The sequence below is a fragment of the Buteo buteo genome, chromosome 6, assembly GCF_964188355.1.
Source record: "Buteo buteo chromosome 6, bButBut1.hap1.1, whole genome shotgun sequence".
In the NCBI taxonomy this organism is placed as follows: Eukaryota; Metazoa; Chordata; class Aves; order Accipitriformes; family Accipitridae; genus Buteo; species Buteo buteo.
In genome coordinates, this window is record NC_134176.1 from 29,161,649 (window position 1) to 29,176,491 (window position 14,843).

Genomic DNA, 14,843 nt, shown 5'->3' on the forward strand with positions numbered 1-14,843 from the left:
TCCTATGTTCAGAAAATTGGGTGGTTTGTTTTTTTTTTTTAAAAGGTAGCAAAAAGTATCTTTACACTGACAAATAATTTTTAATACTTGGAAGAAAGTGAGCTGATGCTGTGTGAAAAAGGTGACTTTCTGAAGAATTTATCAAAAGATTATCCTTTTGGTATCAGTGGTATCTCTCAATGTAAAATTTCTTGGATCTAGGCATAGCTTAACTGTAAGAGGGTTAATTTTGTGAACAAAGCTGTCAAGAAACAGCCTCATTGGATTCTCTGGAGAAGACAGGCTTTTACACTGTGGATTATCAATCTTTTTAGTGTTTACCTCACATAAGCTTTCTATGTGGCTATAGGGGACATATATGAGAATATGCATTAAAAATGAGTGAAAGATGTCTTTCTGAAATTAAGTATTTTTATACAAATTACTGCTTAGTTAAAAAATGTTCCATTCACTATATTCATATCTGGTGCTTGACACCCTATTGAATTCGGGCATTTCCCTGCCTCACCTCCTGTGCTGTTAAATCTACAATAACCCCCATACATCTTACTATTCCTTGCATTGCTTATTTATGCAATCTACTAATAACATCTCAAAAAAAAGTACTAAAGTGAAAAATTAAAGCCTTTCATAGGAAATTCAAATAGGTAACATAATTTATGTTGTTTATTTGATGATTTGATATAATTGTCTTTTTATGTTGTAAGCCTTTTTATGTTTAGGCTTACAGCAAAAATGTGTGCTGTTGGGAGGTACTGAAAGTAATTTTGACATTGTCTTTTTAATATCTCATTGTAGATTAATATTTCTATTGTCAGCTTTACTTCATAGTTACTTAGAAAACTAATGATTGGAAAAGAAGCTTGAAGGTGCCACTGACTATTTCAAAAAGTTTCTAAATGTCAATTTGGATTATAAAAAAAAGCCCAAACACAAACTTCAATTTCCTGCTGCTAGCTTAATTTTGATTCTTGTGTGAACAGGCTTAGGAATGTGTGTGTAGCTGTAATCATGCCTCTCCTCTTCCACCTCTTTATTTTTAAAAACAGCTGTGTCACTGCAAATCCCTACCATCTGCCCGCCATCTTCTGTAAAGCTTTACAGACAATCTCCACTTGTACCTTTTAGTATCTGTTTTTCCCCCTCTCTTTTCTGTGATTGTAGGGGTTTGATTTAGAAAAATTGAATGCTGTAATATTATGCTCCTCAAAAGCTTTTCTATTATGCAGAAAGTTAAAAGCATCAGTTACTCTCTGGTGAGCACAGCTGCAGGGTATACATTGGGTTGAAAAAAGAGATGTGATTTTGAGAACCAGTTTAGAGAGCCTTATTTGTGTCTGCTTCCTCTTAGGGGCAGCACTGCTTTCATCTGTGACCTTCTATTAAGGCTAATGTAAGAGCTAAGCTTTTCTTCCATTTTGGCTGTTTCAACAGAAAATTGAATGTGTATGTAGCAAACAAGGTGCAGGGAAGCAGAGGCAGGTTTAGAAGAAGCAGTTTTTCATAGAGACCTGTACATCTGGGGGGGGGGAAAGGGTTACAGCAGAGGATTTGTTTCCTTTTAATTTCATCATGAGCTTGCAGCTGTGAAGGCTGAGCTTATGTTATTTTTTGCTCTGCCTGAGCATACCGATTCCACAGTCTCAATGCTTTTAAGCAATGAAATGTGAACGTACAGCTCTGTATCGGTGAAATTTGTTTTACTCCTACAAATGTGAAGCTATGCTATAATGGGGCTCTTGGTTAGCAATATCATACAGGTGATGCACCTAAGCTCCATTTGAACAACCCTTTAAAAATGTGTATTTTTTTGATTACACCAAATACAGTAATTAAGCCATTACACTGGGAGTGAGGATGAACGGGTGTAGTTCTTAATTAGGTGACTGCAAGTGACAAATATAATTTATGTTCATATTTTAGAGTCTTAGCCCTGTTATTTAAGCGTGACTTAGAAATGAAATACTTCCTGGTCCATAGAATTCATTGCCTGCATAAATTCTTTTAAGAAGCAGTAGCATAATTTTAGCTCTTCGTTGACTAAACTGATGCAGAACCTGTCACCTGAAGGTTTTTATTCTTCTGCGTTGGTGACTTCCCTTTGTAGTGCTGCATTATTTCTCTGCATCCACACTTCAAAATCAGTTCCCAGAACTCTCCTTCCAAGTAACCAGAATTCCTAAACAATATTTATTCTGCGTGACTAAAGTAGAAAGGCATCTTGTAGAACACCCATAGGAAACAAATGCATGGCATTAGCCTACGTGGCCACTGAACATGTTTGGCCGTGCGTGCCCTCTCTGACTGTTGGGTTATTCTGATGAGAACGTCAGCCCGTTCAGGTTTGTGTGCAACAGCCCAACTCAGAAAATTTGTGGAAACAGAAAAGAATGTCTTAATTTTTCTCAGATAAAGACTTTACAAGCCGGCTGAACGCCTTGTTCACTGGTAAGGCTGAGTGAAACAGCGATCAGGGTAACAGTGATAATCACTTTCTTTTTTAATATTTTTTTACCTCTTCTGACAAAAACACCTGGCTTTGGTTCTAGCCAGTTTTATAGATTTACTTTGACAGGTGCAATGGTTGGAAGTATTTTCAGGACAAGCTATATATATAACCTTTCGATAATTCTGGTAGTTGCTTTGGTCTCATTATTATTTTAATTCAGTCACTTCAACTACAATTTTAACTGCCTGGAGTTCAGCATTGCCAATATAATGCTCACAGCACATCATAAACAACATTTAAAAGTCATCATCGTCAAAATCAGTAATAATTTCAATCAGTTTTATTTCTATAGTCTGGTCTCAGTTTTGCAAGGAGGATGACAACTCTCTTAAAAGTCAAGTGGTCTTCCAGTGTGCTCCTGACTGAACACCTGATCTTTGTGACAGGGTTGAAGAAGTGTTGGAGCATTCACATCAGAGCAGTTTGCTTTGCTTTCTTGCATAGCTGGATAAATTTCCTAACCTGGGATATGTTGAGGTTACTGTGGTATCAATGTCTAAAGCATTTCACCTCCTTTTTAATTCTTAATAGAATGGACAGACTGCAATTATAGCATTTTCTTACGGTAATACAGTCAACCATCTCAGCTATGAATTTTATTTTTTCCTGATTACCAGAAGGGAGAAAAGAATGCTTCTCATAGCACTGTGCAGCATAAGGCCAAAATACAGCACCGGCATTACCTGTGGGCATCATAATTGTTTCTAGCTATTGTGGCTGTGGTAGCAGGTACAAAACGCGAGCTTGTCAAACTTCAGTTGTGCACATGTCTTGGTAGACTCCAGGAAAGAGCTGTGGTGAGAGTCTGAGGATCTGGCACTCTAGCTCTGTCCCTGCAACATCTCTGTAACATCACGAGGCTATGCCTACTCTCGAATTTCTCTTTCCGGAATCGTACATTGCTGTGCTACCTTACTTTGGAAGTCAGAGTGACTGTTAGCTCAAGGCATCTTCATCTAGGTAGGACTGCTGTTGCTCTAATAGCGAAATACAAAGTCGAGATATTTCCTGTAATAGCTTTGTGCACGCTGGATTGAAGAAGCACGTGACTCTGTGTATATCTGCACTTATCCTGTGCACAAAGTAATAATGATACATAAAAATACGTTTAACACTGAGAGTAGATCAGAATCTTACTTTAATGTAACAGCTGTATTCTTTGGAGAATAGCGAGGATAAGATTTTTCCAAAAGTTTACTAACAAATATCCAAGAAATGGAATAACATATTTTCATGTTTGTGCTTTAAATATTGTCTAGATATTTAAGGAACCTGGAGTTTCCTGCTTTTACCTCTTCTTTTTTTTTTTTTTAGAAATGGTGTTAATAACCAGTCTTTCTGCTGTAATACCAAACTGTGTGAAGATGGGAAGAGTGATTTCTCTTTGCACCAGCATTTTAACATTGTTTGCAAATACAGATCCTCTCAGTTCCTTCTTAAAATAGTGTTTGGATCACATCAGTGGTTAAAGGACAAGAACATAGGATTTTTAAAGTCCCATTTTACAGTGTTAATATGAACATGCATGTGTTTTTGAGCTATGAGATGAAAACTTGTAATGACCAAAGGGCTTATTTGGGGGAAAAAAAAACCCCAAACTTTTTAAAACTTGTATTTTTCTCTGCTAACAAGTTTTTTATGCTGTAATTTGCCCATGAAGTTCTGTTCTTTCTCTTTTGTTAGTTACTTGGTTTTGGTGTTCTCACTTCCCCCATACTGCATTGTGTTTCAGTCTAATATGGACTGGATTCAATTGTTATCAAAGGAAGGAGGTATTATGTATATAAAATATACAGTTACTGTAGGATAACGTAAACTCTTTGCTTGACCCAGTTTTATGGAGATATTTCTTTGTACGGGGATGGGATCACAGTTAAGGAAAAGGGATGAATGGGTTTGCTGAGAGTATTTAGGAACACTCAGTGGGAATGAGATTATTATTGCAATGCTTAATCCTGAAACAATCATAGACCATCTCATCAACCTTGCACCAGCATTTGAGAGAGATTAATATTCTAGCTACTTCATGATATTAGTCTGAGATCATTTTCCATTGTTATAAACTTGGAGCTCTCCAGATAAATATAGAATATTTATACCTGTGATGAATGTTTGGATGTTTTCATGTGTGTTATGTTTTTAAAAAGATGATTCATAACTAGTGGAAATGTAGTTCTTCAGTGTCTTTTAAGGGGCCAAAAATTAAAGTGAAGGTTATAGAAGCAACCAGTTCACTTAATCTGTTTTGGGGAATTGCTATAATGTTATCAGGCTTGCTTTTCCATCTGTTGGGCACAGTGTGAAAGAGTGCATAGAAGGGTTATTGTGGTGTCATAGTATCTGTTATCACTGACGTTAAATGCATTTAATGGTAGTGAACTTACAAGTCATGCTGTATGCAAAAGGAATAAAAAATATTCTCAGCAGAGAATTTGTCATTTTCATAGACAGTAACATTTTGTTCCTTTTGAACAGGTATAAGAGTCCTGCTGTGTCTTTGTTTCCCTAAAGAGGAAAATGACACAATTGAGCATTTCCCCTCCCTTTGATTTGCTTTCTCTGTCCCTTCTCCTCTAAAGCGTTTTCCCCTCTTTTGGCCTATAGGCAGAAATTGCTCACCCGCTTCCTCCAATCTTCCCATTTATCTCAGTTACCTCAGTTTCACCTCCTCTCATCACCATCCTTTTTGCTGCCTGCTAGCTCCGATTCTCCTCTGGTCCTGTTCCCTCATATTAACAGTGTGCTTTATTCTTTATCATAAACATAGAACAAACAAGAAAAAAACCCAACCCCTTTTTGATCCATTTACTGGTTTCTCTTGTCAAAAATATGTGGCCTTACACTTACGAAGAAATTGTTCGAAGAGTAAACTTGGCTACAGTTTACTAAAGTGGCAAAGAGTTTGAAATAATCTCTTGAGATGTTTGAACAGTTCCATTCTGCTCATGGAGTTTTACTGTGAAATCTGGACTCCACCATTTAGATGGGGAATTGCCATATTGGGTTATTTTACACTTTCCTCAGTGCCAGAAGCCTAACTGTCCTTTTTTGCAATCATTAAAGCATCTGGTTTCAGCTGTTAACTTCCACAAAAGTGGTAAGTACTTACAGTGTGGGGAGATGCTATGGATGCATGAATTTATGGTATATTGAAAACTGAAGCTGTAGAAATAATGTGAAATACACTGTGTATAAACACAGAAAGCTGAAATGTAATTGCATGGCTCATTGGTTAAGTCTTCATAGTCAAATCAAGAAAATCTCTGTATTATAAAATGTATAAAAAACTGCCACAAGGATTACAGGCCTTATTACCAACTTTACATGTTCAGAAAATAAAAAAAAAGGCAAGAAGTAGCCTTTTGTATAATCCAAAGTTATATTAATATCATATCTTTTAAGAGTTTTAATCTGCTTCCTTTTCTGAAACCTTGTGTTATGCTTAATTCACCTCCTCAAGCTTTTCTCTGTAGTCTCAAGCACTAGAAACTGACAGCATTGCAGTGAGGATTTACTTCCTTTTCCTAATCTTATAAAGAAAAGAAAAAAAGTCTGTGATGAAGAAATATATGAAGTAGGGCCATCTGAGGGTGCTGTTCGACAACATAGTGAAGACAATTTAATGACACGTGTGGGATGAGAAGGGGATTCCTGCAGAAGCTGGGCTGAATGCTCCCCCTCTTTTCTGCTGGTGCTTAACCCTGCTTCACCAGGCAGTGAATTTCGGAATCTACACTTCTCACTTATTTTGGGAAAGGCTATTTTTTTGCTTGTTTAGGAAGGCACGATGCCTGAAATGTTTCAGATGTTTCTGAGAGTTGCCTCGGTCTTGGTAGATCAGTATATGGTATGCAGGGTGTCTGTGGAGGAGCTAAACTTACTTTGTGTTCATGACAGCCGCCGTGCTCCTGTGTGTTGCTCTGTGCATTTCCAGGTGATGACGGGCTATTGTATTACATACATCTTGTACAGTAAGTCCAGCTCTTCCAGGAAGAACTGGACATTCTCTGTCCGTATATTACACAGCAGATATGTACACTCACAACGTATTTAACATAGATCAGAAGCATCAGATGTTTGGGTCTCTGGTAGGTAGTGAATGATTCTGCCATAGTCATATGTGTCTCTGTTGGCAAATCTCAGGCAAAAATCTGGAAAGCCGGATGATCACTTGCATCTCATCTTCTTGTCATGTACATACTTTAAACTGCATATTCTTCAGTACTCTGACTCCTGTATATATATCCAGCAGCAGTGAAATTTAGTCCATCAAATCTCAGCTGCTGATAATGCCACACAAGACATGTAACGGCATTTAAATGTTTAACTTCAGGTGAAACTTGGAGTTACACTACATCATGTGCATGCCTGACTCCAGCTCTTGCTTCCTCTCTTTGCTCCTTTTAAGTGTTCTGGCCACCCTTCCCCCATGAAGATCTGTGATATGAATTAACTGAATTCCTCAGATTCTGAAGTCCTTACTACAAGCTTTTCAGAGACTGGGAGTCCTGCCATGCCATAGTATTCCTAAGGGTGTAGGCAAGCATGCTCCATGTGCAGCGTGTCACAGAGCTTTGAATATCCAAGGGCCAGCACTTCTGGAGAGTTTAGGTTTTGCTTTGTTCGTTTAGTTAGTGAGACAAACTTTGTTTGCTCAACTTCAGCTTTCTGTTAGCATTCCAGGTGAATTTTTTCTAGCGGTGTTCTGAGTGGAAAAGTAAATTACGAGTTTACTACAGACTAGTTAGAAAACAAGAGTAACCGGCAGAATAGCTCACCTGATGTGTATTTGGAATTCAACTGGTGCATGCATGTGCTAAGTATATATGAAATTGGGTGTTTTTTTGTCAGGATTGACGTAATCCAGGCATAATCAGGGGTAGCTCCATTAAAATCAGTGGAAGTTAGAAATGCTTATTACAAATTCATTAGTGTCTAGAATCATTAGAACAGTATGGTGTGATGTTAATGGCAGCAGGGGAATGCTCTGGGTGTACAGTAGATGAAGACAAGTATTTTACTAGCATTATGCTTACAGGTCAGGACTCCATGCTGTGCACGTGAAAGTTTGCACATCATTTTTCTATCAAATCCAGCTGACAGGGAATGGAGAATCTGATGCCAGCCAATGGGGCTTTCATTCCAACCACTTCCTATTGCCAGCCATCAAGCCATATAGCCCCTGCCCCTGCCTTTTTTTCCCCCAAATTTAGCAAGTTCACCTTAAAATTAATTTTTTTCTTTCTACTACTACAATGGAGATGATGTTCCAGAATCCTGCTTTGATGTTTTGAAGCCTTATTTTAATTCCAGCCTAAATATATTCTTGAGCTTTTTATTTTGTACCTGTACTGTTCTTTATTTTGAATAGCCTTGCCTTTCCCTTTTTTAATCCCCTGATGTTACATTCTCTTCTTCTAGTTGTTCACACCAAGATATTTTCAGTAAGATAGCCTTCTTCATCCCCTTAAAGGCCCTAGCAGCACCTCTTTGTACCTGGTCCAGTTTGAATCTATCTTTCCTGAACATGTTTGACCAGGCCTTACCACTACATGTTATGAAGATATTAATGCATTGCTTTCTCTGCATCGCAGGATCCTATGCCTTCTTCCATTAGAGTCTGATATATTCCATGTGACTGATACATCTACTTCTTTCTCCTCCTCTGCTCTTTCCTCATGCTTATAGAAATTTCTTTTGCCCCCTAAGATAATCACTTTGCATGATTCGCTACAAAATTCCACCCTATTTCTGTTACTGCAGTTCTGAAGGCCATGAAGGTCTTCCTGCATGATACTCCAGTCCTCTTCTGTATCAGTAGCACCTTCCAGTTTTGTGTTGGCAGCAAATTTCATTAGCTCATTGACTTCCTATTTTTTTGTGCCAAGGTCATTAATGAGAAGATTAAATAAGATTGTTCCCAGAGTGAATCTAGGAAACTCCATTAATAATTCCCCTTTCTCCTGACAGAAGACTCCCCTTCAGTCAGTTTCTTATATGCTTTACAGTTCATATGTTAGTCTTGATTTTCATCTTAATTAATGTTGTACAAGATACATTCAGGAGTCCAGCAAGATTAGGTCTAGTGTCTATCTCTGTAAAGAACAGGCAATCATTTTATCAAATAAATATATCAAACAAGTCTAGAATAATTTATCAATGATCAGTGGGTATTTTTATCCCACTTCCATATCCCTCTTTATCTTTTATTACATTTCCCTTCCAAATGTGTCATAAAATCCTGATCATTATTCAGCTCAGATGTACATGCTTTGGCAGCTGCCTAGTTCACTTATTGCCTTGCTTGAATATATCTAAAAGTTAATATTAAGAGATTGGTATCTGACTTTTATTGTTAATGAGTTAAGCCCCAAGTATTTGGTACTTCATTAAAAATAAAAATGCTAAGTACTAGAACAAATGAAGTGATCTTCTAATATTCTATTAAAAATTATAAAAGTGTCTCAGAAATGTACAAAAGAAGGGAAATATGAAAACAAAAGCTATAAACTTTATTGTGGGTGGCATTCACAAATTCTATAAGCGTCATTTAGCCAACTTTCAACTATGGGGTGTGCTGTTATCTTACTGTGGAGCCCTACATCATAGCCTTGTTGCCTGATACGAATCAATAGCTGGCAGCACTTCAGACTAAGCTGTGACGTTGCACATCCTTAAAATAAATTTCAGCACTGATGTGTTTTAGATTCAGAACCAGATGTGAACTGCAGGTGGCTCAAAGAGGAGGGGGTTAGAAGAATTGCTAGAATGCTAGGAGGGGACTTGAGCTGAAAGTGTGTACATTTAACAAAGAGCCTTACTGAACCTGATTGAACCTTACTTGCTCTTGTTATTTGCTTTAGCTTGTCACAAAGATTATGCATGTCACACACAATCACATCTCAAGAAGCCAAAGCATTTTATGATTCACGTGGAAGTCAGAGCCACATGTACCTTAGGGCATTGGTTCAGAATCGTTGCAGAGGGAAGAGCATCACCTAATGAATCACCAGTACGACACTTTTTGCTGTCCTTTCCCATAAACTTGTCCCACAGGTACCAATTTGATGAAACTCAGTTCTGTTGTGCTTGCTTGGTACAGTTTTGTACCAGCACACCACACTGGGGTGTTTTATGGAGCACAAATTAACGTATATTCTAAGATAAATTAGTCATTATTAAGCAAAAGTCTTAGCTGTTGGTAGCTCAGAGCTGGTTTTGTGACTGTATGACTGGGATTACATGAAGTCCAGAGCTAAGAAAGGTCAGACCCAACTGGAGGGGGAATCCATTGCCAGGATGTATTGCTGGAACCCCTCAGTCTTCAGTGCTACGGTTGGGTGATTATATGGAGCTGTAAAATAAGAAATACAGCAAAGAAACGCTTTTTCTATGAGATGTGAAAGGCAAAACTTAACCTAAAACTTTCATTTCATGCATTTGCAATTGGGCTTTACACTGGTGCCTACCTTTGTTGTAAAGCACTGATTCTCTGGGTGGGGAGATTTCAAAGTGTGATTCCAAGAATAGCATTGCTGTGAAGGGTGGAAAATGAGCTGCATTGCAGGTTTGGTAAATCTGAAGGTTTTGTTCAGCCACTTAGTCATAGCTGCCCCCTCAAGTGAGAAATAACAAAAGGAATTTTTTTGAGAAGGTGGGACTAGAGCAAAATACAATGATCTGAAACTGTATGGGTCCTTTGTGCTTTATAAAAGAAGCGGAGGTAAAAGATTTCCCATTGTAGAGTATTATAAAATGACTAGAGCCAATAAATTGTAGATAATGATCTTGACTTCATATAATCAGCAAAGCTCCATTGACTTTAATGGAAAAACATTGATTTGCACTAGCAGAAGAGCTGAGTGGAAGGAGGTGCATTCCTGACTGTCTTGCTCAGGTGGGTAATCTCCCTGAAATAATTCTCAAAAATAAAGATTATTAAGGATCTGTGTTTCTTTTGTACCTGCAGGTCCTTATACTTTCAGTGCCAAAGCTGCCTTTAACAGCCCTAGTGCACAAAATGCAAGGAACCCACTCCAGAGGAGGGTCTGAATTTATTCCTGTTTTTTCCCTGGCCTGGATGAGGATGCCTCACCAGTCCTGAGGCACAGCTCCCTGCTTCAGTCCTGGTATGTATTGCTTTGTGAACTTGCACAGTGTCTGCCACAGGGGCAGAGAGCTTACAGGAAGGCCTGGGAACTCAGCAGCAATGAACAGGATACTCAACCCCCTGCCTTTTGCATGCAGTCAAACACTGCCCTGATCAATAGAAGAATTTTTGGTGCCCATGCTATTCCATGTATCAGCAGGATTTGGCCCTACATATCACAGTTGCTGTGATAATTGTGGACGGATCTGAACACAGCAGTTAGGATAACACAGGTGACCTTCCCAAACCCAAACTAATGTTCCGGATTTGTTTTTGTACCTTGGGAAGGAGAGAGCTTGATTCCAATGGGAGGACTGGAAGCATTTCCTAGGCTGGTTCCCATTGCTCAGTTCGCATCTGCAGAGCCACACACGTGGCCCAGCATTCCCTTTGGCCACATGTAAAATTATCAGTGAGACTGGTTCACCTGTTCACCATCAGATCCACCCACTCAGATGCAAAAATCCGTGGATTCAAAAGGCACAAGTGTGGAAAAAGAAAAAACAAAGTAAAAGCACCAGTGTTTTCCTTTCTTCCCTCCACCATACATTGACCAGCTGGGACAAAAAGCATCCATAACACTGCTTGGTTCTTCTCCGAAGACCTGATCCTGTAACAGGGCTCAGGTCTTCTCTGAAGAGCTGATCCTGGACCCGCTCATGAACATTACAGTATCTCTCTTTCTGACCACATGGAGTACATGTCAGTGTCTCAAATACTGAATGCTTCAGTTCCCCACATTGCAGCACAAGGCTTGTTTGCTCTCAAATGCAGACTTACAGTTCTAATTTCTGCCTGCAAAGATATAACCTCTCATAGTATCATATTATCTTTGCCTTGACTGTGGGACTATTGCAACTCAATAAAGTGCTAATGGAGATCCAAATGCTATTCCATTAGCCTTCATTCCAGATTATAGCGTGGCCTGATCAACATCATAAAGTTGTGGTGACTAGAGGCTGATGGACAGGTGCTTTTGTTATCTGCAGCCATGCATGCTTTATGCAGATCTCTTGTGATGCAAGCTATCCCAGCTGAATTTGCCCTGAGACAGGCTCAGTGTGTTTCCCCGATGACACGTCCTGTCCATCAGTGAAAACCACCCCACTACTTTAAAACACCACAGCAGGGGCCACGTGAATTTTTCCTGGTGTGCCCACTGGGTTTTCACAGCAGGGTGCTTTATTGTAATGTACCTGTGGGCTCATCTTTGTTGAAGTGCAGGTTGAAATAATCCATTATTAATGCCACAAGAGGTTTCCTGAAAGGTTTAAGCCAACCTAAAGCTGCACTGCTGCTGAAAGGTGGGGTGCTACCCTTCATACTCTCCCTGTATTCCTATCGTGCTGGCTCAAGTGAGCCAGCTGGAAGCTGATCCTGCAAGAAGAGCAGGTAAATTGCCCCTGGAGCTGCACTGAGGGAGCGCTGGGACAGCAGAGGGAGTAGGGGCACAGGGGGAGGCATGACTTCCCCTCCAGCAGCAGCATGACCTTTGATGGGCTTAATCCAAACTGTGCTCTATGGTTGTTTCATGTTCAGCATCTCCAGATCCAGAGAGACGATGTGATAAACCAGCCAGAACTGGCCTGTCTGGAAGCATGGGCTGCAGCTCAAGTGCTGGCGGCCACGCTATGGGAATCAGTTATTCCGTGTAGCTATTACGATCACCCTGCACACATCCTGGCTGTTTTGCAGTGAGCACCATCAGTCAAGTTAAGCTGTCTCAGGAGATGTTAACTCAAAAGCAGACAGCTGGAAGTAAAACTGCAGGGAAGCCTAACAGTGAGTGCTCTGTTTGGCTGTATCTTAACCCATGCCTCTTATTGCAACTGGCTATCCAACACAATTTAAAATTAACAAGCATCTGCATCTCCATAGCTATTAAGTCAGGCAAAGAGAACCAAGAGGGTGATAGGCTTGGCCAGCCAATGTCTACGTGACCGGATTTATTTTTTTTCTGACTACCCCTCAAGTCAGTCAGTCCTAGGGCCTCTGGCTCTGAAGATACTATATAGAAAGGAACACATCTGAATGTAGCATATAATATTTTTTTCTTGCTGGACGACTGGGCAAGCAGGCGTTTAAGACTGTGAATGAAACATAGGATGTGCCTTAGGGTGGCTGCTCCCAAGCAGCTGTGCTGTAATGAGTGTCACAACGGATTCACCTGGAAAGGGAAGCAGCTTTGGTTTTGAGTCAGACATCATCACATTTGAAGAGCTGCCCCTGGCCATTAAATAATGCCTCAGCTGATTGTTGTTTTAATGCTGGTTGATGGCATCTATCAAACTCAGCTTTTTCTCTGGTAAACATACATCAGAAATAATGTGGTGTGGTTGGTTTTTTTCATGGCTTATCTTTGATCATTTTGAATGAGACCCCTTTGGTCAGAAAGTCTTTAGCATGCTGGTCGGGTAAGGCTCACCTGATACATGTAGGAAGACAAAGGACACCTGGTTATTGTTGGCAAGCTTGTGAATGTTGCCTCAAGCAGACCAGGTTAGTGGTCATCACATTCTTTCATGCTGCAAGTGGTGCTCTAATACCACTGGCATTCATAGGATGTGCTAGGAGACATCCAAGGTTTTCAGGGAAGAACTCGGAAGAGTATGGCTACCTGCCAGACATGAAGGAGGGCAACAATGAAATTCAAGTGAGCAAGAAACCAGCGAGGAGCACATTAGGAGAATAGAAGACTGAATGTAAGACTGAGAGTAAGAAGAGACAAAAATGGAATGAGCTGGGACTGATTACAGAGAGGACTGAAAGGTTTGGGATTGAGGGGAGAGGTGTCATTTTGCGATTAGCTGGAGAGAACAGTTACCCTCAGGCAAGACCAAAAGAAATCGGGGCATGGAATGGGGTGGTCTAACAAAGAGAAAGGAAGAGACAGATTAGAAGGGGAGTGAGAGATTAGGAAGGAAAAATGCTAAATACTAAAAAAGAGGGGAAAACAATTGAAAAGCAAACAAAAAAGTATTAGGAGAAAAGGAAATAAGATAGCAGGGAGCAAAAGACAAAGAATAATGACTAATAGTCCCCAACAATAGGTATGTACTGAATTAGGCAGAAAGTGTCATTCAGTCTGTTCTGGCAAAATAAGCAGCATTGTGCAGTCCTTCCCGATACCCATTATTGTACCAGTGACAAGAGATGACAAGAGCTGCTTTGTCTGCCCTGCCTGGTGCTGCCCTGCTGGGGCAGAGCTGGCCTTTGAGGAATGACGTGTACGAGGTCAGTGTTAGCAAATCTGCTTTTTATCCTTCTTGGTCACAATTTCATCAACAAGGCCTTATTTATACTGAGGGTTTTTTTCTGAATCTATTCTACTATTCCCTAGCCCTGACAAGAATCATCAGTGCTAGCCCTGATGAAAGCACTACTGTAAATGGCCTTCTGGTATTTTTACCTCAGACTCGTCAACATCTGACGTGAAAAGTGTAATAAAACTGCTTCAGAGAAGTCTCCCATAATGCTCCTACCATTGCAGTTACTGACTGATAGAGTTAAGACTCTACTGTGAGGCTGATATCTCAAGGCATTCCTATTGCCCTCCACAACCCAGGCATTAAACTAGGCAGCTCTGAAATTAAAAACCTGAGAAGTAATGTGGGAAAAGAAACTCCCTGGTTTCAGCTGTGATGTCAACAAAAAGGTTTTTCTGTTTCTGTTATAATAGTAACTTCTGTTACAATAATTTAAAGAATTTTGTGCCAGTACTTGGTGCAAGTAAAACCCTTAGTCTGGACAAAGGTGAGGCCAGAAATTCTGGCTTTCTCTTAAAGAAAGACATACTAAGAATTGGGAAGAGTGATAAAAAAGGATTCTCTCAGAATATTCTCTGAAGCGCTCCATGTTTCAGCTGGTTTATAAAGCAAAAGGGACTGGAGTTTAGGAAAAGAGATGAGTTCAATGGCTTTAAATCCAGAGTAGGCAGTCGAAATGCTGATCAGTCTGTGATTTTATTTATAAACATTTCTATGCATCCCTGTGTGCCAGGTGAGGACAGAGCTTCTTTATAGGCTCTTTCCTAGACAAGCCTATAGGAGCTATGGGACATGCAGTCTCCTTGTGCACCCATTTCCAATGAAGTATTTCTGCAGAGCAATGATTGCCTGCAGTCTATTATAGAAATACAACGATTAGGTTAATAACAGTATGCAATCCAAAGAAGAAAAAAACCTT